We start from the raw sequence: 22,768 nt of genomic DNA, 5'->3' as shown, positions 1-22,768 counted from the left end.
CACAGACATAAGTGCCTCTATACATGTACACAAAATAAGCACACATATTCCTTTGCAATGCTTTCAGCCACACTAACAGCATATGATATTCTAGGTGTACCCAGGATTTCAGTTTGAAATGTCTCCATTTCGATAGTCTCATGTAACTGGACTTGAACACCTCATGTTTCCAGCTCTTTTATAAATAGTAATTGCTAGTATAGCCCAGATTTTAAAAATGATGGGACATGCCTTGTTCTGAAAGCTTTCTGCTTTTGTTTTCTGATTCTAATTGTATGCTAGCAGCAACACAAACTCCTTTGGTTAATTCAAAGTATTTTGATAGACAGCTTGGGCCCAAAGCATATTTTCAAGATCAAGACTATAAAAATCTCACTATGGAAAAATCATCATTTGCCTCACTGACTTTGATTTACATCTATGTTACAGACCCATGAAATTTAAAATAAGATGATCTAAATTGTCCTATAATAATGTGGGCATGAACGTATACTCCTGGTGGCAGAGTTTCCCTGTCACTATACCAAATGAAATCTAGTTTTTAGTGCCAATCAGTTAGGCATCATTAACCCTTTAAGAATGTTATTAGCATTCTCACAAAGCTTTTAATCATGTAACAAATGTTTTCAGACTAAACTTCTTGAGGTCAAATAATCCAAGCCAGAAAGATTTAGGACATTTTTGTCCTCTGCAATATTATGTATACACTCTCCATCATACCAAATATAAATTATTAGCAGTGGTTTTTAAAAGCTTGCAAAAATGTAATCTTTGAGTTAAAAAGCAGTCCTTCATAAGCTGTCCCCATGTGCTCCTCCCCCTCATCCCTTTTTTGCTGTATAGTAGAAAAATTACTCTGTACATGCATCCTCCAGGATCCAGAAATGAAAATTGCTTTGCATTTGCTATTACATTATGGTATTCTCCATTCTGGCTTTTTTTTTCTCAGTTCATGTTGTTCTTTTTGCAATAAGTGTATGTTTGAATTGAATTGAAGAGTAGCATATTAAAGAACTGGTTTTCATAGCTGTTTATGTCCTTTCATCCAAAGAAGTGTGAGAAAAGCAATCAAGGCTTCAGATTGACATGCTAAAGCAAGAACTATCAGAAAAAGCATCTTGCTGTTGGAGTGTGGAATATTTGCATACCCAGTGTGTTTGTATTAGATCAGACCAAACCAAGGTATTTATAGAACCAGCTTCAGCCTGTGGTCAGACCCATAATGAACAACTGATTTAGTTTCAGGTAAAGTAATTATTAATCTGTTCCCCCCAACTTTATGCCTCTAAATGTGTCAAAATGTAGCATCTATAACCCCGACTCAGTGTATTATTCAGACTTTCCATCACTCTGTTTTTCAGCAGATGGCATCTGGGTGACTTGCAGTCTTATGAGTGGGATTTATGAAGTGAAATAGAGAAGCTTAAAAAGTAATTGCAGAGACAGGAGGAAAAATTAGAAATTAATATCACTGTAGGAAATTGAAGCAGCCTCATGTGGAAGTGAAATTCTCAATTGGTAGCTTTTACATCAAAAGTGGTGTTTGATTTGTATTTATTGCAGTATAAATAATGTGATGCAGGCAGCAGTATTGTACTCAGTAATTTCTCTTGCAGATATTTGGGATGAACTTCCCATGAAAGACAAGTGAGCAGGGAGCTGTATGACTGCTACTCCTCTGCTCACAGAGAGCACTGCATCTTTCAGCTGGGATTTTGGGAAAGATGCTGCCTGTGCAGTTCAAGTAAAACATCCTGTATTTTTTGGCTCAAAATAGCTCACGTTAAGGTTTTGCTGATGAATCAATGTGGCCCCTGGAACAACCTGAGTTACTCACTGAGACAATATGAATGTGTGTGAACTCAGGCTGGGTAAACTGTTTTAAGGGAAGGATGAGAACTCAGAAAATCAAGAGTACAGTTCACATGACTGGCTGAAATATATGTTTGAATGCTATTGATGATTTTAAGTAATATTTATAATAGATTTGCACAGCAGCAATGGTACAGAGAGTAATTTTCTCTGCAAAAGGGGTAGTGGTAGCATAAGTGATCAACATCATGGGTTACAACATCTCCACTGCTGAAATTTAGAATAAATAAGTGCCACATTTTGCTTAGGAGACAGCTTAAAGCACAACTTTCCTTCTCTGAGGTGCCTATCCAGTATGAATCCTGTGTCACCAGTGAATAGAGATTCATGGCCAGCTCCATGTAATCTGTGCTTAGAATCCTACAGAAATTCCCAAAGGAATATGTTAATCTGGACTTGCTGTATGTGTGTTGGCACTGTGCTGCAGTCATGATTTTGAAAGAAAGCATAGATATGACGTGTGATTTGTTCTTTCAGTGCTAGCTCTGCGGGTTTTTTGGACCAAAATCCCCATGTAAGTACAAAATTAACTTGATCTCCAGCCTCTCTGATTTGAGTCAGACTCAGCTGTATGTGCCTAAGTATGGACTTAACACTTTAATGAATCAAGATCTAAATTCACATCTTCCTAAGACTAATGCTCAAGAATGAAGAGGTTATTTGTCTGTCCTAGTGGAATCCTTTTTGGTATAACACATTTGACAGCTCTATGTAAATTCACAGTCGTGTATGAAATACTTTTCCCCATCATATACTGTCTTTGTCACTACCTTCTCTTAACCTTTATCTCAGTAGAAAAGAATATTTAGAAAAGCACACTTGAAAAAGGGGTGCTAAAAACTTACTGCCCAAAAACATAGAAATTGTTTTAACTAAACCTTTTTGAGGCTTAAGGAACTTCAAAAAGAAATTTGGAATAATAAAAAATACTGAAGGTATTCCTTTTTTTTTTTTTGGTTGTTGTTGCTTGAAAAATGAAAGTAATGGCTTCAAAATGTGTGCACTGAAGAGAGGCTTTTGTTCTGACAGCTTGTACATCAAATTTCAGCATTAGTGGGTTTGAAATGGTAAAAGTTAGAATTTGATAAAACAAGCTTTTGGGGGTCCTTTCTCTAAAAGATTCCTGCATGAAATATGAATCCAGAAGAAAATCATGGAAATAGAGAGGATGTTTTTAACTGTATAGAACCGTTAAGAAAATAATAGTGCAAGATGTGCTTTGAGATAATGGCAGGAATTTTGCAGTTGTATTGTCACTGTCAAAATCAGCCTATTTGCTGCAGTTCTATAGTGTTTAGGCATAGGAAAACATAGAATTTCAAGCCTTTCCCAGCACAAAAAATAATGTTTTTGAAGTCTGATTAGTTTCTTCTTTCTTCAGATTCCCATTTTTGTACTCTTTCTACATTTCTCAAGCACTGTGACAACACCTGATGAAATGTAAAAGGGTTTTTAAAGTGTTTTTGGAAGTTTAATGTGATATTTAACATTAGTGAAATTGGCATCAAAAAAGCAGAAGTGAAAGATACTTTTCCCATATTAGCTGTTACTGTGCAGGTCCTGTGTCCCAGGGTGTGGGACAGTGCATCTGTGGGACTGCAGCCAAAGAAGCAGGTTTGGATTTGCACATGAGCAGTTTCTCGTGAAGAAGCAGTGCCTAAACATGGCTGAGGAGAGTGTGGTTGAGGCTTGAAAATTTGGGGCAGGTATTTTGAGAAGCAGAGCTGCGATGCTCAGCAGGAGCGTGGGGCTGGAGCAGGGATGAGGGGCAGCCCTGCTGTGAGCTGGGAAAGCTCTTCTGACTGGTGCTGAACACTTGGGTGGGACCAAGGCCAGGGGACATTCCCCTTCCTCACCTCAGGTTGAAAAGAAGGTGTAAAGAAAGTAAACCTGCTCTCCCTTCCAGGATGATCCAATCTGATGAGTTGGGTTCTTTGCAAAGAGGGAAAGAGCAGAGCCTGAATTCAGGGAGGAGATGGAAGGGGCTGGAGCTGTCGAGGCGATATCCATATCCCCTTCTTCTCAAAGAGCTTAGCAAAACAAAATAGAGAAAGAAAAGCCTCCAGCAGCAGGGAGTGAACGGCTGGAATTTCCTTAATATTAGCTGAGCTTTAGGCAGCAAGCCTTAACGTGGAGAATTATTTTTAATTAATAGCTTTTCCCCTACTTTGGAGCTCAGCGGGAGGATCTTCTTTGCATTGCACAAGGAAGGGAGATAGGAGCAGTCCTGGTTTTGTAACTGGTAACTATTTCAGGCCAACTGCATTGCCTGGAATAACTTTGTATTCAGAAAAAGAACAAAATGTTACATCAAAAGATACCTTCTTCTGGTTCTTGGATTTAAATTGCCTCTCTCGATAAACCCACAGCCTGACCAGAAATGAGTTGATGGATTTTTTAAGAGTCTCCAAGACAAATTATTCCCTCTCTCCTTTTCTTCCTCCCTCTCTCTCACCTCTGTGTTATCAGCATGGCATTTGGCCCTGAGAGGGGACGTTCCAAGGATGCTGAGCAATGCCAGCTCTGCCAGGGTCTGAAGCCCCAGGGCTTGTGCTGGGTGGCAGGGCCCTTTACCCAAACTAGCCCAGATCCAGATGGAAAAAGAGGCAGGAAGGTGTTGTGAATTTGTATTACTTCAACACAATGGGTTTGTTCAGAGACAGTTTTCAGGCAATAAATGGCTCCTTTGTGTTCCTTCCCTCCCCATGGTAGCTTTTGGAGCTGTATATGTGCATATCATTTTGCCTGTGTATTAACAAGCAAGAAGACTCCCTGGCTTCAGGCTCCCTCCTTCTCTTCCTCTTCCTCTCCTTCTCCCCAGCTTATAACATCCTCTGCTGCAGCATACAATTAAAACAAAATTAGCAAAATAAGTACAAGTTTATGGTGGGGAGTGGGGGGAGACGACCGAGAATCCTTTCTTTCTGCTTCTCCTATTTGGAGGATTGTAAGAGGCTGTAGTGCCTCTTTTTATGAGTGGCTTCCTGGGAGTCGGGACATTTGCTTGTTATACTGTGGCACTGCAAGAGGGTGATCGTCATGGACTATAAAGTAACGGAAAGTCTCACAGCCCCTCCAGCTCTGTAACACAGTAGCTTGGCTCACACGGGAGAAAGGGATTTATAGCTCTGCCTTGTATTTTTTAACATATTTTGACTGCTTTTTATTTACAACCCAGTCCAACAGTTCTTACTTTGTCCCCTGCCTCTCTGCCCTCCTATCTTAATTCTGCCTGTTCCTTGTGGTGTGTTGAAGCCCCAGAATGGTACCAAAAATTGTCACTTTAGGTGGAGAAGCAGCATGGATAAGTGTTGAACTTTGAGGTGAGCACATGCCCCTTCAGGCACTAAGTGCAGGATAAATATCTGATTTTCTAGGCTATGGGGAAGGCAAGGAGAGGACAGAGCTGGGAGGAAGAAGAAAGAATATGAAAAAAAGTGTTTTCCTTGTTATCAAACTTGCCAAGCTATTTTCCTTATGAGCTTTTGTTAAAGCCCAGTGTCTTTCTCTTATTTAAATAAGTCTAATCTCTGAAGGAGTTCTGAGTTGCTGCTTTTCAAAGCAGTGGGGTGTAGTTCTGTTTTATTAGCTGTCATTGAAGATCTGATGCAGTCATGTCAGAGGCTGTAAATGCCTTGATGCTGTCAAGCCAAAGCTGTGCCTGCTGTCCCTGGCACTGCCTTCAGAGTCAGTGTCTTCCAGCTGCTGGGGCTCGCAAGAAGCATTTCCCAAATTTTGGCCTGGATTTGGCAGCATTCTTGGATGGCCATGCCCTGGTGGGGTTGGAGCATTAGTAAATCAGGATTAATATTTACAAGAAGGGAGAAGATTGTGAACGATGCAGGCATTGCCTGAATAATTAAGTAGCTTTTGGGAGACCTTGTCTCTCTGTTAGCATTGGCTCCTGGTCCCAGATCCCTTCCATTTGCTCTGATGAAGCAGTGTGGTATCATGCTGCTGACCACGGCTTGGATTTGGGTTATCTGCTCTCATTGAAACAATTCCCCAAGAAGCTGCAGTGATGAGTTAACCATCTGAGGTCAAGAAGAGGACATTAAATATAATCAGCAGCTCCCTTAATCTTAAGAGGAGAATCCTCATTTACTTGAATGTGTGTGCTGATCAAAGCGTGATAGGAGCCAGGATGTGATACAAGAACAGCTATTTCCCAGGAAGGATTTTTTTCTCCTCTTTTTAAGCGCAGAAAGGAAAAGCACCAGGAATTTTGAATTGCTGGAACTTTTTCTCTTGTGGTTCAACTAATGCAGTGAATCAACTGCACTTGACCAGTGCTTGTACATGTTAACTATCAGCTAACATAATCTGAAGCCCTAGGAAAATAGGTTGTAGCACAGATGTAAGACACTGAAGGAAGACAGTAATTTTTTCCTGTAGATGGGAAATGCATATGTTGCCTCACTCACTTGTCATTACTGAAACTATAGGTAGGGACAAAAATAGAAACTACTGACAGCTTGATTTCTTCATGCTGGCACTGAGCTACAGCAGAGCTCTACAAGACCCTATAAATATGCAAGCGAAGGGAAATCCTACACAAGTGCTATCATACTGCTATAGTATACTGAATAGAATTAGCTTTATTGCAACCAAACAGTATGGACAGAGTCTGCTATTCAGAGCTCCCCTATCTCAGGAACAATGTAAAATGTGAACCAAAGGCTGCTAATCTGGCCTGTTTACTGGGAACAGTTCCAAAATATATTGTTGGAAATGACTAGAAAAAGCTTTGCACAGCTCTTATAGAGCAGCCCTTTCTTCCTTTTAAAGTGAAATGTCCTTGCAGAAATTAAACACTGTTTAATTAAAAAAGAAAAAAAAAAAAAAAAAAGTGGGGGGGAGAGGGGGGTAAGGGATCACTGTGAAACCACTTATTAAAATTTGTGAAGGATCCAGCATGCATTGAAAATGCTCCCCCTCCCCCCAAACCTAAACCAACAAAAAGAAGCCAACCCCATGAATAGCTCTTCCTAGCTTCCTGCACATTGAATATGCATGTTAAAGGACAAGGAGCCAAGAGTCGCTCTGTTTTGCTTTGCTTTGAATATTTTTTCTATGAAAATATTTCCTATTTCGTTTTCACATTGCTATTTTTGATATGTCAAAGTCAGGGGCCATGCCAAGGAGAGGCTGGCGAGCTGGCCACAGAGGGGATTTCTGCCATGGCTCACAGTGGTGAACAGAAGCAAGATGTACCCCACTGTGTAAATGATGCTCCCTGCACCTACGAGCAAGGCTCAAAGACATGGCAAGAGCAGAAAACACTGCTGCTGGGGCTGGGAGGGGAGTAGGTGGGGTGAAACAAGAGTCAAGCAGAATTCAGTGTAAAGGGACTCCCAAAATTGGGAAGTACTCATTAGGCATGAAATCCTGGAGTTTTTAATTGTTCTCAACAGAAGATACTACTTGTGCCATCTCGTGAGCCCTGCCAAGTATGTCTCCCCTCAAAAGGACTCCATAATCCCCTTCTTTCATTCACATCTCTAAAGTGGCTCCATCTCCCTCATTTTTCTACATTGCTGTTGTAAGTTTGCTTTGTGATTTAGTTGCTTTCACTTCTTTTTTTTGGAGGTGGCAACTGATTCGTCCTCATTAGAATTGAGCAGTGTATACAACTACAGAGTAAACACTTCTATCTTCCTCCTGGTTCAGGCAAAAAACCTTGACCCCCATGCCAGTAGAAGTGAAACGTTTCCAAAACACACAGGCAACTAGAGATGTGACTGTGTTCAAAAGCCTCCAATTTAAACACAGTTCCCCAGGAAATCATGACCAGGCGAAGATGACTCGTCCCTGATGAGAGGTTTGACTCTGTAACAATTTGTTGGCCCGCTTGTACATTGTTATTTTATTGTCTATAGCATGGAGCACTTACCTCTTAATATGTCTGATAATAAAAATCCCACAGAAGTTTAAATTAGTGTAAGGCTCAGCGATCAGGCTTAGCTGTGATCTGGGGTCATTGACCCTCATATCAAATCATGTCACCTTCATTAATAACTGAACCATTGACCCTGAAATTCAAGGAGCTTTCCTAAGATTTCCTAAAATCTGGAGCTTTTATCCTGTCAGCCACAAACTCTTTTGAGGCAGTGAGATCCCCACTGGCTGGCTCTGTCCTCCTCCCAGGTGCTTTTCTGCTCTAATCTGGTTCCTGGCGTTTTTTGCGTTGGTGTTATCTGCCCCAGATTTTGTCATGTAGTGGGTACTGCACAACTGCTGCAGGCTGAGGCCGTGCAAGGGTGAGCACCAAGCAGGCTCCTGCCTGTCCAGGTGCAGGGTGTGCACTGAGGGGCTGCACATTTTCTTTTTTAGAGAGCTGACCTTCTAAACTGGTCTGATTTCTGCCAGTATTCATAGCAGGGAGAACAGAGATGGACCTGTAATTTCACTGTCCTGTCCCACACAGCAATATCTACCACATCCTTCCCCCAAAATCTCTCCAGAGCTGCTAGAAGTGAAGAGTTCAGTGGTTTAATTTTCTGTTGTCTTGCCAAGTTAGAATGGGATTAAATGCTCTCAAGGTCTCTGGACTATCACTTTACCCAAAACATCCATCCCAAGCATTCAAAGAGGCATAGAGGCTCTGCATAGCTATTTATTTTAAATGCCTGATTAAAATTTCATGAAAACAGGAAGTCAGGGGAAAAGAATAGATTGCAAGAACGAAGAAATCCAGGGCTTTGTCATTTTTAACTCAACAACACACAACATTGAAGAAAAAACCCCAACACCCAGCACATTCAGTTGCAACTGAGGACTATTTTCACAATTGTACTGAGGCCACTAATAGCATATTTTGTCATTGACAGGGGAGTTTATGAACTAAGAATGAAACCAATTTTTTTACTTAACTTATTACACAATTTTGATTGTGTTTGTAAATTGTCACCTCAAGGTAACCTAAAATTGCTGTTCTTAAACCCTGTAAACTTTAAGATTTTTTTGGATACTCTATTGTTTTTTCCTATCTCAGCAGCAATAAATATTGCAATATCACATCCTTAACAGAGCAGCAGCTCTTCTGTCCTGGTATCTTTCTGGTTTTCCATTCTTAAGCATATCTAATAGTCCAAATAAATAATGGGGGCAGAGACAAAAGGCTGATTTTTCTGAATATTAGTCACATGCAAAAGACCTGCATGTTTTTTCTGGCTTCTAGAGCTCATTTTTCCTGTATGTAGCTTGCATGTTTTCATTTTTCCTATATGTCTTTTTTTTATAAGGAAATATCCTGTTTGCTGAAAACGTATGAATCAGAAACAGTGTTCAGCCAGGCTGCATTACAAAAAGATTTAGAGTCTGTTGAAGTCTTCTTGCCTTTTTAGGCTGTGGGAAGCAGGACCCCCATTAAGAGGCTGCAAATGCCCCTCAGCCATTTTCCAGTGCCGCTGTCACCTTGACTACCCGTAGGTAGTTGTGGGGTACTTACAAACCATCAGTGTCCCAATCTGTTCTCCTGTACCAACCCCATCAAAAATAGATGGATGTTAAAATTCTGTATTAGCCTCTCACTGCAAAGGCAGCATATGTAGGGTTCTCAGCTAGGGCATCCGGTGGCTCTGGATATGGTATAATTATGATAGCTTAATGACAAAATAAGTTTTCACTTGCCAGTGTCAAATTAATCCTGTCAGTACATACGTCACTGCTAGTGCATTGCTCAGTGTACCCTTACAATATGCATAATACCATGTCTCCTTGCTTCTGCTTCTCATCATGTGGTCCTTTTGGTGCAGATGCTGTTCAGCCACTTAAAGAGCTGTAACACTACCAGGGGAAAGAAGAAAAAAAACCCAGTATGTTATACTGGAACAAATATAATGAGCTTAAAACCTTGGAAGCCTTCCTTTGTTCATCATTCTTGCTGCAAACAGTCACAGCCTTGTGGATTTCTCTATTATTTCAGCTGTAAAAATCATATTGAAATTTGATGGGAATTATTTCTGGAGGTAGTTAATTGGCTGACTAGGTGTATATGTGAGGAGAGGTAGCAGGGAGCCCATAAATGACCTTTTCCCTTGTTAGATTGCTCCCTGGCCAGCTGGACATTTGGTATCCTAAGGTGAAGAGTTTTTTAAATTATAGTTTCACGGCTTTGCCCCTTTACAAGACAACAATTTCTCTGTGTTAATTCACCATATCGAGGGGAGGAAAGAAAGTCAGCTGCTGCAGAATATCCCTTATACTTTAAGAAAGCATGGCACTAATTGCTGGGAGACTTTTGCAAAACAAAATCCTGTGTGGCTCGGTCCACGCCTGCACACTCCAGTCGTCCCCGCTCTGTGCCAGCATGTCACAGGTGCACACCACAAGGGACAATGCAGCAAATGTAATTGGGAGGCAGGTGGCATTAACTTGGACTCCGTAACACATTCATCCCAAGGTGCACTCGTGCATCTGTTAGAAAGTGAAATATTTTTTTTTTTCTCTTAATTCAGTTGGTCTAACAGAGATTTGAGCCATAGGAAAATATTTCCCATCCCCTAAACACACCAGCGAGAAAGTTACTAAAAGTCCTCGGAGACTGCAAGCGAGGTGGGGTGGAGGCTGCTAATCTTAGGGAAAAAGCAAGGGGTTGTCAGTTTACATAGAAGTGGGTCAAGTGTTTTCAACATACTTGAGAGGGCTTTTTCCTCCTTTGCTATCGCTTTAATATCAGCACAAACTTTTCCTTTCTAGATATGAGCCTTTTGTAATTGCATTAGTGCTGCGTGCTCTGGCCGAGCCAGTCACTCTCCTGTGCTCAACCTTCCCTGCATCTTTCCAAGAGCCAGGGCAGAGCCTCTCGACATGGGACCCTTTGTATTTCTGCTCTGAGTCCTAACAAAGGGTGTTTATTCCCCCTCTAAAACACAGAAAGGACCCCAAATGCTTGTACTCTTACAGGGAGCATGAAAGTAAATCTTGCTGAGCTGAACTGCAGCAATCTCTGGGGTGGAGTATAACAGCTATAGTACAGCATACAGAATCCCTCTATAGGAGAGGGAGGCTGGTGCCAATTCCAGGCAAAACTATGGGGAATGGGATTCAAATGAGCACAGATGCCATGTGGCTCACAGACAAAAAGCGAGCAGCACAGCACTGCAAAAATGCACGTAGGTTTTAGTAGCCTTTGGTGGACAAAATACTGCTTTTCTATGAAGGATAACCAAACAAGGCAAACAACATAAAAATTATATCACACATTTTGAATGCCACATGCTTCCTAACCCCTAGGGGAGTATTTTCCCCATCTGTCTCTGTTCCTAACTCCACTACTTAACTCTCATTTTAATCTGGAGTTGGGTCCAGCCGTAATCCAGAGCTCTTTGGAGCGATTTGCATGTGAAGCTGCTGGGAGGGTCCCATTGCTCCTCTCCCAAGGTCTGCTCCAGCCTCTCCTGGCAGTTTGCAGACTTTGTCCTCCTGCTGCATCTCCAGCTCTTGGCTGGTGGCAGGGCCAGGCAAACGGAAAGTGTGAGGTTTTGATAACCTGCAGCAAGTGTTTTCCATCTCCCAGGAGAGAGCTGCGCTGGAAAACAATTTGGAAGACAGGAGCAGAGATCCGGTGTCATTTTTGGTGCAGCTACTAGAGTTTCTCGCTGTGAGCCCTTATCAGTGGAGTCCTTGTAGAGCTGCTCATCAGCAGAGATCCTGCGGGCGAGCACAGCATTATTGCTTCGTCCCATGTGGCTTTTTTTATCAGTGCTGTTCTGGCTTCTAAACCTTCTGGAGATGCTGTAATTGGGTACTTTGTGGTGGTTTGGCTTTTTTTATAGTGTAAGTTAAGTTTTTAGACTGGGCTTTAGAAATAAAAATAAAAATAAAATAAAGCAAAAGAAAGCAAAATAAAAGCAAGGAAAGGAAAGTAAAAGAAAGTTAAAGGAACTAAAATGAAAGAAAGTGAAATAAAATAAAATTAAAAAGAGCAATAAGCATCTGTAGTTAGAAGAAAAGAAATTAAGTTCCAAATAAATAAATTCTGCTTCTATTTCTTGAAGTGATCTAGGACAGCTGATGGGGATTGACACTCTTAAGTTACATGAATGTTTTGAACGTGCAAAGAATGCTTTATAAATTCAGCTTGGTTTGCTGTGATGCACTTTCCAAATTAGGATACTGCGGAGCAGATTGTGAAATGGTGATTTACATGACTTGAGGATTTTGCTCCTTGTGATTAAACACAATAGCACTTCCTTTGGTTCCCTTTAGAATGCATTTTAAAAAAATGTATTTAAATGTGTGTAGAAATGTATTTAAAATGTAGGTTATTTCCACAAATATAAAAATATCAGGAAAAAAGTGCATTATTGAGTGCTGTGTAAAGTACAGCTGAGCATGTCTAGAATTGCAGCATTCAAAAGGAGGAAATAAAATTACAACCAAGAAAAATATTCAAAGTACCATTTTTTTTTTTTTTTTTTCTGGCAGGAAAGTGAAAACATGGAGTTTTGTTGGCTCATTCTTCCTTTTGCAAAGGATTTAGTGCTGAGCTTTTAGCTCACTACATGATATACTGCAGTGAAATGCACAGAAATTTGGGATTAGATATGAGCTGTAACATCGAGTAAATTTTATGTTGAGAAATTTAGAGTGTGCCAAGCAGCCAGCTCCTCGGACAAAAGACTAACATGAATAGGTTAGAGAATTATTAGCCTCTAATAATAGATGATATACTATATATCAAGTAATGACTACTTACTATCCTGCATTTATCTGTTACACGATGTCCTTTTTAATTACCTACCCTGCCGCCACAGGGGCCGGCAGCTGGTGCAAGAAATGCTGCAAAGCTCATGCCTTCTTCCCTCATAAAATGAAAATATCTTCCCAATCTGTGCCCTTGCAGTTGTTAAACATGGGTTTCCCAGGAAAAACAAAGCATCCAAAGCACATCTTTTTTGGACAGTAGTTTCTAAGGAAGGTTGTGTTACTGAAATTGTGTTTCAACACAGTTACATCCAGTGGAGAGCAAAACTCTACCCGACTGTGGTTCTTCCCTTCAGATTTTAATTTCTTCTGCTGCTCGTCTAGGTGAGGAACGGATAAAAATAGATTGTTAGATGAGGCTGTTGCTTTTAATTATATTCATAATGAGAATTCACCATTCTTAATTCAATAGTGCAGTAGAACGGGGGAGGGCAGGGTTGTTTAACCTCATTTCCTAAGGAAATGAGGCATATAGCATCCCACCACCCACCCACCTGGACCCAGGCCTCTCCTAACAACATGTGAATGCTTTCCAAGTGGGCTTGAAAGGGGACAGCCATCTCAAAGGTTACATTTCCTCATGGAAATTGGGGTGAGTGCAGGGAAAAGCTCCACATTGGTGTGCCAGGCAGGTAAGTTCAGTCATTATCTCTGCTGATGGCAGCCCATGGCCAGTGACAACCCCTGGCAGCTGGGGAACAGCAGGGCTGGAAGAGCTGGGCATGAGGTTTGCTGCTGGGGCTGAACTTTGGGATGGGGAGCACTGGGCAAAACCAGAGGAAATCACTTTTGCTCACGATTTGATTTCAGGTAGGAGCATAACTTTATTTTGCACTAATTCTCCCCAGTGTAATGTCAGTGCAGGCAGCCTCTCAGTTTTTGGCGAAATCAGGGCAGAATTAGGAGTTGGTTTGCTTTCTGGGAGCAGGACAAAACTCAGTGAAAATTGGCCACTGTGCTTTTGGACCTGCAGTGTTGCAGGGGACCTTTCCCATGCTGTGCCCCAAAAGAGCAGTTCTCCCCCCTGCTTCCCTCCCTCCATCTGCTCCCACACCGACTGCTCTTGGAGCTGGCAGCACATTAATAAAAAAATGTAAGTTTTATGGGACAAAGTAAATAAGGCAATTCATATATCATTCCTAAGACACACAGAAAGGAGGCAGAGAAAAATAACCAACCGATATTTTATATGAGGATATTTCCATGAGTCAGCTCATTTTCACGTTTCTGGGCTTCCAGCTGCAAGCTCTGCTGTGTTGGCTTATCTTCTACTTGAGGCCTGGCATGTGCCAGAAGTAGCTTATAATTGGCTGTGTTTCCCCTTTGTAAATGGTAATAATAGAGCCTTTATCAGCAGAGAATGGCTAAAAATTTGGATGTCTTTAATTTCATCACAACTTGTAATTTTTTTCAGGTCTAATATTACACAAATAGATCTCAGAGTTCCTTGTTCAGGTTGCAAGACTGAGAGCTGAGGGGTTGATTTTCGTAGGAGGGATATTGAACTGCCCTTCAACCGTTCCCTAAGCAATGGCCATAGAGCTGAATTTATCCTTTAACCCTTGTGGCAGGGGTTTCATTAACCCCTTGGCTTAAGAAAAGTCACAGCAGTTGTGGCTCAGCCTGGCTGGGAGAGGCTGATGCATTTCTTGTGGCAGCCTTAGTTTATTGCAGAGCAAAAATGCAAGGTATTTTCAATGTATTTTAATTCATTTGAGGTTTTCAATGAACTCACCTCAGCCTTTTAAACTCCTCCTGAGCTTGCTTCCTGTGGATTTCAAAATGACTAAATTTAACTGGGTTGGGGGGGAAAGCAACTCATTCAATACGATTTCTAAAGACAACTATGCAAGCTTTATAGAAAATGAATTTTAAATTTCTACATGGCAGAAGAATTTGGCTGATCACAGGCATATAAAGGATGTTGCAAGATTTATTTGGCCAGTCACAACTTGAATTTTGAATAAATTCTGTCAAGCTGTTAAAAAAAAATGTGGAAATACATCACTTGACGCATTCAAATCACAAATATGTTTGAAGAGAACTGCAATCTGCTCAGAGATGTCCTGTGAATAAAAAAGATTTCACATGTGTTTAATATATTCCTTTTTGAGGAATTAATTGTCCACCAGCACTGACAAGCATGGGGGATGGAGGAGTGGAATGGGAGCGATTTGCAGTTCTTAGTGGGAATTAGTGGCATGACTATACTATAACAATCATAATTAAGCTTTGTACTTGAACAGTGCCTTTCCTTGGGGAATCTCAAGGCACTCTGTCAAATTTATGGGGAAATCCCGGGGAAATAAGTGATTTCCCTACAGATCTGCAAAAATTCAGTGGCAGAGCTGTGAGCAGACCCCAGGTCTCCTGACTCCTGGACTCTGGCTCCAGCTCACAGCAGGAGCTGCCTGATTCCTCTGTCACAAACGGGGCAGGACTCAGGGGCTCCGGGAGCACAGCCTGGGGGTGCAGGTGGGTGCTGGGGGCACTGGGGTGCCTCCCTCACCTGGGGCTGAGCAGGGAGCAGTGACACAACACAGGCAGAGGGAAGGTGACAGCAGGACAGGCCGCTCACACCAGACAGCCCTTTCAGTGGAACCTCAATAAGAATAACAGTGGGAAACCACACTTGGATGTTGTTGTAACCTTGGGGAAGTCCTGACTCCTCCATGCCTCAGTTTACCCACCTCTACAGTTGATATGGTGGCACTGTGGGAGGAGTTGTGGTGGTGGACTTTTCATGACAGAAGAAGAAAAAAACCAGGAAATCTTACATAAGGATGTGGTGTTTTGAGCATCATTCGAAGTTTTTCATCAAGGCTAAAGTCCTTACCAGAAAAATGTGCTCTACTTTATATCAAAATTCAGCATTTGTGCAAGAAATACACAGGCAAATTATTTATGTGTCATGAAGAAGACTCTGATGAGATGATCACGGGGTCTGTTCTGTTTAAAATCCCTAAGGTTAAAAATCTGTACAACTTAATGTTTCTAACATGCTTTCAGACCTTCAGAGGCAAGGTCCCTTTGGACTCAGTAGGATGAATTGACCTCCTCAAGTAAGCTGAGTTGAATTTTGTGCATAAGACAAGCAACATGTTACATTATGGATTTGTTTGCTCCCCTGGCTCATTTCACCAGTTTGTGCAGCCTGGTGAAAAACCAGACAAATTCACCTGACTGCACAGACAGAGCAAAGCCAACAGTAAGTTTTTCAACTAAGTGCCTGCAGAGGAAGAAAAAGTGTTCAAAAGACAACTGGACTTAACATTATTCAGAATGTTTAAAGTAAGCAGTAAAACCTTAAACATTGATTTGGTGTTTTACTGGAACAAATAGAGAGATTTAAAAATAGTGTTAGATGCTGAAAAGCACAGCTCCAGTGAAAATCCCCATATTTGCTCTGAATAAATCCTCTCCCTCCTGGGAGCAGCCTGAGTGTGGAGAGGAACAGAGTTATTGGCATCTCTTGTTAGGCCCAGGCTGCTCGTTTGGCTTGGTGATGGGCAAAAAGGATGTTTTTGGTTTCTTGTGAAGGAACCTGTCAAGGAGCAATGGGCAGTGGTCCTGTGGATGGGAGCATGAGGTGTTTTGGAGGGAGCTGAGTTGTTGATTCCATGCAGAGAAATCCCTCCCCTCTGCCCTGGGACCAGGGGTCATGGCAGTGGCCTGGCGAGGGGCACGGCTCTCCAGCGGCACTGCTGGCATCTCTGCAAGTCTCGGGTCAGAGGACCAAGGGTATCCCACCAGAACTGGGACAGTTGGCAATCCTCGTTCTTGTGCAGACTGTGTGAAATGCACACCATTCCCCAGAGCTTACAGGCGCAGTTACAAATGAAGCAAAGATGGCAGGAATGACATTCCCTTGCTAATTATAGTGTGGTCCCATCTGTATATTTGGTGTTATGTCACCAACTCCAGCCTGCTTTTTTCTAGCAGGGAAATACTGCTGTAGATCGAAGCTCAGTGCAAAAGGCTCCAGACCTCTAGTAAAGTTATAGTTCCTTGTTTAACAGGGGTAAAACTCTATTTTTAAGGGCTATCAGTTGGAAATCTGAGAACGTGTTGGCTAAGGAGCTTTTTGGGTAATTCAACAGTCCGTGTTTAAAAGCATTTGGGTGTGGATAAACATAACAGAGTTCAATGGCTGCACATTTCATTGAGCCCCGCTGGCTCCATTGGCACCTTGTGCATGGCAGCAAAGCTGTGAGCTCAGGTCCATCCCTCCTGCATGGAAAAGGTGGGAGAGCAGCTATCTCCCTGGCCATCAGCACTATTCTTGGCTGCAGACTTTTTGGTTAGCAGATAGTCTGTGAAGAGTTTGGACTGTAGGACCTGTGCATTACCTGCTGGAATTCCCTCAGAGAGATATGAGGACAGAAACTGCCCTACTGAATCACTCCATGGGGAGTTTCCTTTCAATCCTCTTGAGGATCTCATGTGTCCTCCTAGGGACCTAGATACAGTCCTGAAGTCCACATCTCTGTTTCTGTTGGTGGAGTTTCCTGGGTCCTTCTTGTAAAATGGTTGCAGTTTAGGACCTTAAAATTGCTCATGGAAGATGCCATTTGTCCCTCTGAAGGAGCCCATGGGGTGCTTCTTTCTTGCACGAGGTACTTGTGAGCAGTATTGGTGAGCCTCATGCTAAATCATATAGGACTGAGATTTTTAATTAGGGTAGAGGTGGGAGCCTCCAAATCTCATGTGATTAGAGAGTTCTCATAACTTTTACATTTATTATATAGTCTAATTAGCATATTTCTTACTTTAATGTCTCTATTGCCCTGTTCAATGTTGAAAATCCAAAAATAAGAGCACTTGCTAAAACTTGAAAGCCATGAAGTGAAAATAGTCCAGAAAAAAAAGTAGAAATGGGTGTCCTTAATTTAATTCACTGTTTGGGCTAAAAACAATTAATGAAACTTTGGCAAAACAAGGAAGCACCATAAATAATGACAAGGAAACTAAATCTGAAAACCATCCACTTCTCCCCCATCTACTGGTTGTGAGAGTGGCAAAAGGGATTTAAAAATTCAAATAAGGCTTTAAGCCACCCCAAAAGCAGGCTTGTGTGAGGAGGTGGAGAAGAACTGTGCAAAGATGAATCTCTCAGGGCTTGCACTTGGACCTGTCCTGTGAGGTTGAAGCCCCTCTGTGCCCCCTGGTTTGCTGATACATCCCAGGGGTGTTTGATGGAGCTCATGTGCAGGAGGGGAAGCAGATCCTCAGAAGCTTTACGGGTGAGGAGCTGCCACATGAAGGCCATGGTGTCTCTGAAAGTCAAGGAGAATTTGTACCAGCAGAAATAGGCTCTTGGTTTCTTGTCATGCAGGAAGCCGTTGGTGGAGCCGGAATTTAACAAGTTCACAACTTAACAAGTCCCAGCCTAGTGTCTGGACTACCAGAATAGATTTTTTTCTCAAATACCCCCAATCGCTCAATGCTTTTGTCAAATTCCTGTCTCTCTGTACCCAGTGTCAGCCTCAGCTTAACAATGAAGGTAGTCCCAGAAAACTTCTCACAAGTAAGCAACCTATGCTCCCTGTTATGAAAGCAACCTCCTACTGTCTTGTATATGAATTCTGTTCTTGTGGGGCACTGCAGAGGTTGAATTTTCTCTGCCTGGTATGGTTAATTTCATTGTTTTCATTTTTTTTAGGAACTTCAAGTTTCTGAAAGGCTTAGAGTGAGCCATGAAGGCTCCACCTCTTTCTTGGCCCTGTAACCCGTGAGCAGTTCAGCTGAGGCTAGGAGATTTGTGTATAATGATTTGGGAAAGTTGTGAGTATAAATAGTAAGGAATTTGAGATGTTTTTCCCCTCTGTAATTCAACACTCAATAGCTTCCCCTTCCACCCTGCACATAAGGTGCTGTACCAAAACCATGGAAAGAATTTGTGGAGCTTCAGATCAAGGAAGTTCATAAGCTTGCAGGCTTTTTCTTGCTTGCTCTTTAAAAAAAAAAAAAAAATCTTATAATCTCCTCTGGAGAATAGCATAGCCAGAGGACTTTACAAATTTTCACCAGATCCTCTCACCAGGAGCAGTTGCCCCAGGGCAGAGGCAGGACAGCCCTCTGATCTCTCATGCACAGTGTGGTAATGGCAGGAGCCTGGAATAAGCGTTCAGCCGCAGCTTTTTCCTTTCTTTTTTATCCTTTCTCTTTCTGATAGCAGCTAGTGCTAAGAGAATGTGTTCAACCTTCTCTAAGCTCCAACCTCAGTCTTCTTTCCCATTCCATATCTCACAGATATACAGGGCCAAGGTACTGGACTGCAGCACACAAAATACCAGAATCATTTAGGTTGAAAAAGACCTCTCACATCATTAAGTCCAAACTCAAATGGGCAGGGTCTTCTTGGCCTCTGATGAAATGCCAATCCCTGGAGTCCCAGGACAAGACATTCCTGAGCACAGAGGTTGCCATTGCATGTGACAGCAGTGCTTGGGGGGGACACCCCGGCCCAGGCATCTCTGTAATGAGAGGTTTGCTTGAAGTGGCCTGCAGGTTCCTGTCATCTCCATAGGCATCTTTGTCTTAATTTCTCCTGTGCTTTAAACCCTGCGCATAAAATGCAATGTAAACCTCAAAACACCCTCACCTATTCTAACAGAAATATCATCTCTGAGCAGTATCCATGCAAATTCTCTGTAGCTCCTATGATTTCAACCAGAGATGGGTCTCAGCTCTGCACTTCATCCCCAAAGACTGATTGAAAACCTCTCATACAGCTCTACAATTACACTGACTTGGGCACAGATGATGGACAATCACAACATATATTTGTGTACATTCCTTGCCAGGAATTTGATGTATGGTTTCATTTTTGAATTTTGACTTAATTTTGCACCATGATATTTGAACATGCAGATTTACAAATCGGGCCCCAGCATTATTGTTTAAAGAACCCTCAATGCTTTTGGTAAAAACCTGAGTAAGTATTTCTTATATTTAGAGGCAATTCTGCTTATGGTCTCTTCATACCATAAGCTTTTCACTGACCTAGATCTTGCTATTTCATTTTCCATTTGCTGTCCCGCAGTACATTTGCATGGAAAGTCTTTTGTCTTTTAGTGTTCTCTTGCACTTGCTATTTCATCCACTAGCCAAAATCACACTCACTGCCCTGTAATGGTGTGAAGAGCTTCACTGGAAGTGATTGTGCGGCTGAGGATCCTGGCTTCAAACTAGAAGTAAAAAGCTATTGCAGCCTTTAGCTTAGTAGAATCCTTGGGCTGAAGAGTGCTGGAGGACCAGCCTGCAGCAGAAGAGCACGAAAAGAGGAATGGTTTGTATGCTTTCCAGCACTAGCAATTTACAGAAAGAAAAATGGACAGAGTCAGAAACTGGCTTCCTTTCAGTCAGAGGGAATAGTCCTCTCCCTGGATGTATATTGCAGCTATAGCTAAAGACACAAAACAACATCTTGATTTTAATTCTGGTTTCAGTTTTAGCATGTCATTAAAGAGATACCTGTATTGACAGGAAGAGTTGTAATGCTTTTGGGGAGTTGTTATTATCGTATTACACGATTATGGTGTTTATTGCGGTGGTGCCTGAGGGCTGAATTTACAAACGCTGCAGATGGATTACATGGGTATTATGCTGCACACAGACATTTTGCTGCATGTTCATGTTGAAATCCTGTGAACTGGACAATGTAAACAAATTAACATTATCAGGGAAAACCTGGTTTTAAGTTAACTTTTCCTGCAGACTATACTCAGCCAAAGGACACTTGCTCTTCCTCTTACATCTCCTGCATCTCAGCCATGTTCAAAAATGTTTTTACTAGCACATGTTACCCAAAACCTCATCCTTTTCAGAAAAAAAAAAAAAAAAAAAAAAGCAGGCATGTTTTAAAATGCATTTGATCCAACCAGCTAGTATATTTTTAAACATGACAGTGTTATGTTTAACAGTGGGTTAGCATATGTCAATTAACTTGTTTCTGCAGTGTGCTGACAGAAGTGCCCCCGTCACCACCAGCCCTGAGGGGCCCTGGGGCTCAGTCAAGTCAGCAGAAGGGAGCCTGTGCCCACACCTCCAGCCCACTGAAACTCAGCACTGGCTCTTCTGGACAGTATTTGGGTGCTGGAAGGGGGCAGGACAGATTTGAAATAATTCCTCCTTCTGCTGGCTTTGATCTGTGGGTAAAGCCCCATGGTCAGGGAGATGCACCAGGGCTCCTCTGTGAGCACCCCAAATGATGTCTCCTGTGAGCACACACGTGAGCTGAGATGCTCTCACTGCGCACAACGCCCTTCCAGACAGAATAAATAGAGACTTTTTCTCACACTGTCAGGAGATCACACCCCTTCCCTGTGCCAGATATAGATGAGATGGAGGAGAAAAGATGCACGTGCATGTGCATGGAACCCCTAAGTCTTCCTTGTGCCCAGAGGAGGTGGCGAGGATCGCTGTGCATGTCTGGGGTGCTTTGTGTGGCAAGCCATGGCCATGGCCATGTGGGGTGCTCACCTCCCCACTGCTCCCGACCACACTGGCCAGTGCAGAGTGCACTTTAACCCATTGTTGGAAGCAGCAGAGACCTTTCTGTCCAGAGACTGGCATGTGCTGCTGGATAAAGCCCTGGGAATGTGGGAGCTAACCAGTCATATCCTAGCAGGACCTTCCTGTGCATCCCAGCCATGAAATTGTGCATGATGAGAAGTAAGTGGAGTGGGGAGCACACAGGTCGGGTCTCAGCAGCAGAGCAGGAATACACACTGCTTTCCCATAGGGATGTGGAAGTGCCTGTCCATGCGTGGCAGCTGCAGAGACACCGTCAGGTGTTTGATGGGGCTCATCTGTTACTGCCTGAGCAGAGGGTGTGGGAAGGGTAAATACATGGGCAGTTATGGCAGAGGAGGTGTCCAGAGTCTGCATCTCTGTGCCCTGCTGCTGTGGGCCTCACGGTGTATCCATGTCCCAGCCAGACTCCGCGTGCGGGAGCAACCCCCAGGCAGACAGACCTGCCTCTGCTGCTCTTCCTCATCCAGGGAATTTGGGCAACCTTCATTTCTCATTTCAAGATTAGCAAAGGCATGAATGATTCCCACGTGTTCTGGGACAGTGTTAATGGGAACGGTAGAAATACCTAGAATAAGCAGTGTCCAAAAATAGGTCTCTTGTCCTGCCAAAGTCTTGCACATGTTCTTAACTTTCCTGCCCTGGGAAGCAACTCCTGGCACCCTGCAGGGCAGGAGAGTTTTTCCATTTGCTTCAGTGGGTGCGGGATTTCATTCTGCCTTAGAGACCTGTGGATTTTAAAGGGACTGTCCATAAGGCACACTCGAGCTCTTTGCAGGGTCGAAGTGCTTTATATTTTTAGCACTGACATGATGGTCATGAGGGAAAAGCACGTATTTGCCCCGCTCGACGGGCATGGTCAGACATGCTGCTCTGCTGGGGCTGCTTGGGGTCAAGTTGTTACTGGCCCTGAACCATTTCTTCGGGTGCTGCACCTTCCTGCTACACAGCTTGGCTGCCATAATTGGAGCCATGGAGCTGACCTACACCAGCCGAAACATGTTGGAAGTGGGGTTTTATAAATAGACTGTGTGGACAAAGGGTGTCTGCTCCAGGGTGTTTATGGGGCTGGGAAAGGAGCTTGGGGCAGGGGATGGAGCCTGACAGCTCCCAGTGAAGCAGCACAGCCCTCTTTGCAAAACAGGGAGTGTGGTGCTGGCAGAGCCTGCGGCAAGCCCTTGGCACAGGGAAGGATGGAGAGGCCGTGACCCGGGGTGTGGGTGCTCAGCTATTTTCTCCCTGTGAGACTGGCTCCCAGGCCTTTGCTCATGCAAACCCTGACAGATCCCATCTAAATGAGTAGTTGGAAATTATGTGCTCCCTCCCTGGTCTGGGCTGGAGCTGAATTCTGCTACCAGTCTCAGGGAGTAGCTTTTGCTGCTGAATGCAATTAAAAGAACCAGAACTTGGCGCTGTGGGATCTTGCCCAGTGCTGGTAGTCAGGGTGATTGACACTGAATCCTTTGATTTCTCCAGAGGCATCATAATATTTTAAATTTATTATTAATTACAAGTGTATTAATCTCAGAATAGTATTAACAGTATTTCAAAATATAATTTTATCCTATCCAACCCGCTGGGAAAAAAAAAAGCAGTTTTGGATGAACTGAACAACTTTATAGACACTGTGCTTTATAACCAGATAGATTTT

General features: G+C 42.7%; 1 protein-coding gene across 5 annotated transcripts in view; it reads left to right on the top strand.

Moving 5' to 3' along the window:
• The window catches only part of MAF (MAF bZIP transcription factor), a 185,663-nt gene that overhangs the window by 30,961 nt on the left and 131,934 nt on the right, over window positions 1–22,768 (top strand). Inside the window, exon 3 of one of the 5 annotated variants that reach the window (XM_053953294.1) lies at window positions 18,245–18,328. The exons of the other annotated variants lie outside the window; for them this stretch is intronic. The gene's annotated coding sequence lies outside the window, so the exon portion shown is untranslated. Of the gene's footprint in view, window positions 1–18,244; window positions 18,329–22,768 lie in introns of those variants that run through there. 5 annotated transcript variants of the gene reach the window in all.

The sequence above is a fragment of the Vidua chalybeata genome, chromosome 11 (genome assembly GCF_026979565.1).
Source record: "Vidua chalybeata isolate OUT-0048 chromosome 11, bVidCha1 merged haplotype, whole genome shotgun sequence".
In the NCBI taxonomy this organism is placed as follows: domain Eukaryota; kingdom Metazoa; phylum Chordata; class Aves; order Passeriformes; family Viduidae; genus Vidua; species Vidua chalybeata.
Note: the sequence above shows the minus strand (reverse complement) of the source record. Positions and strands in the feature narration are given on the sequence as shown.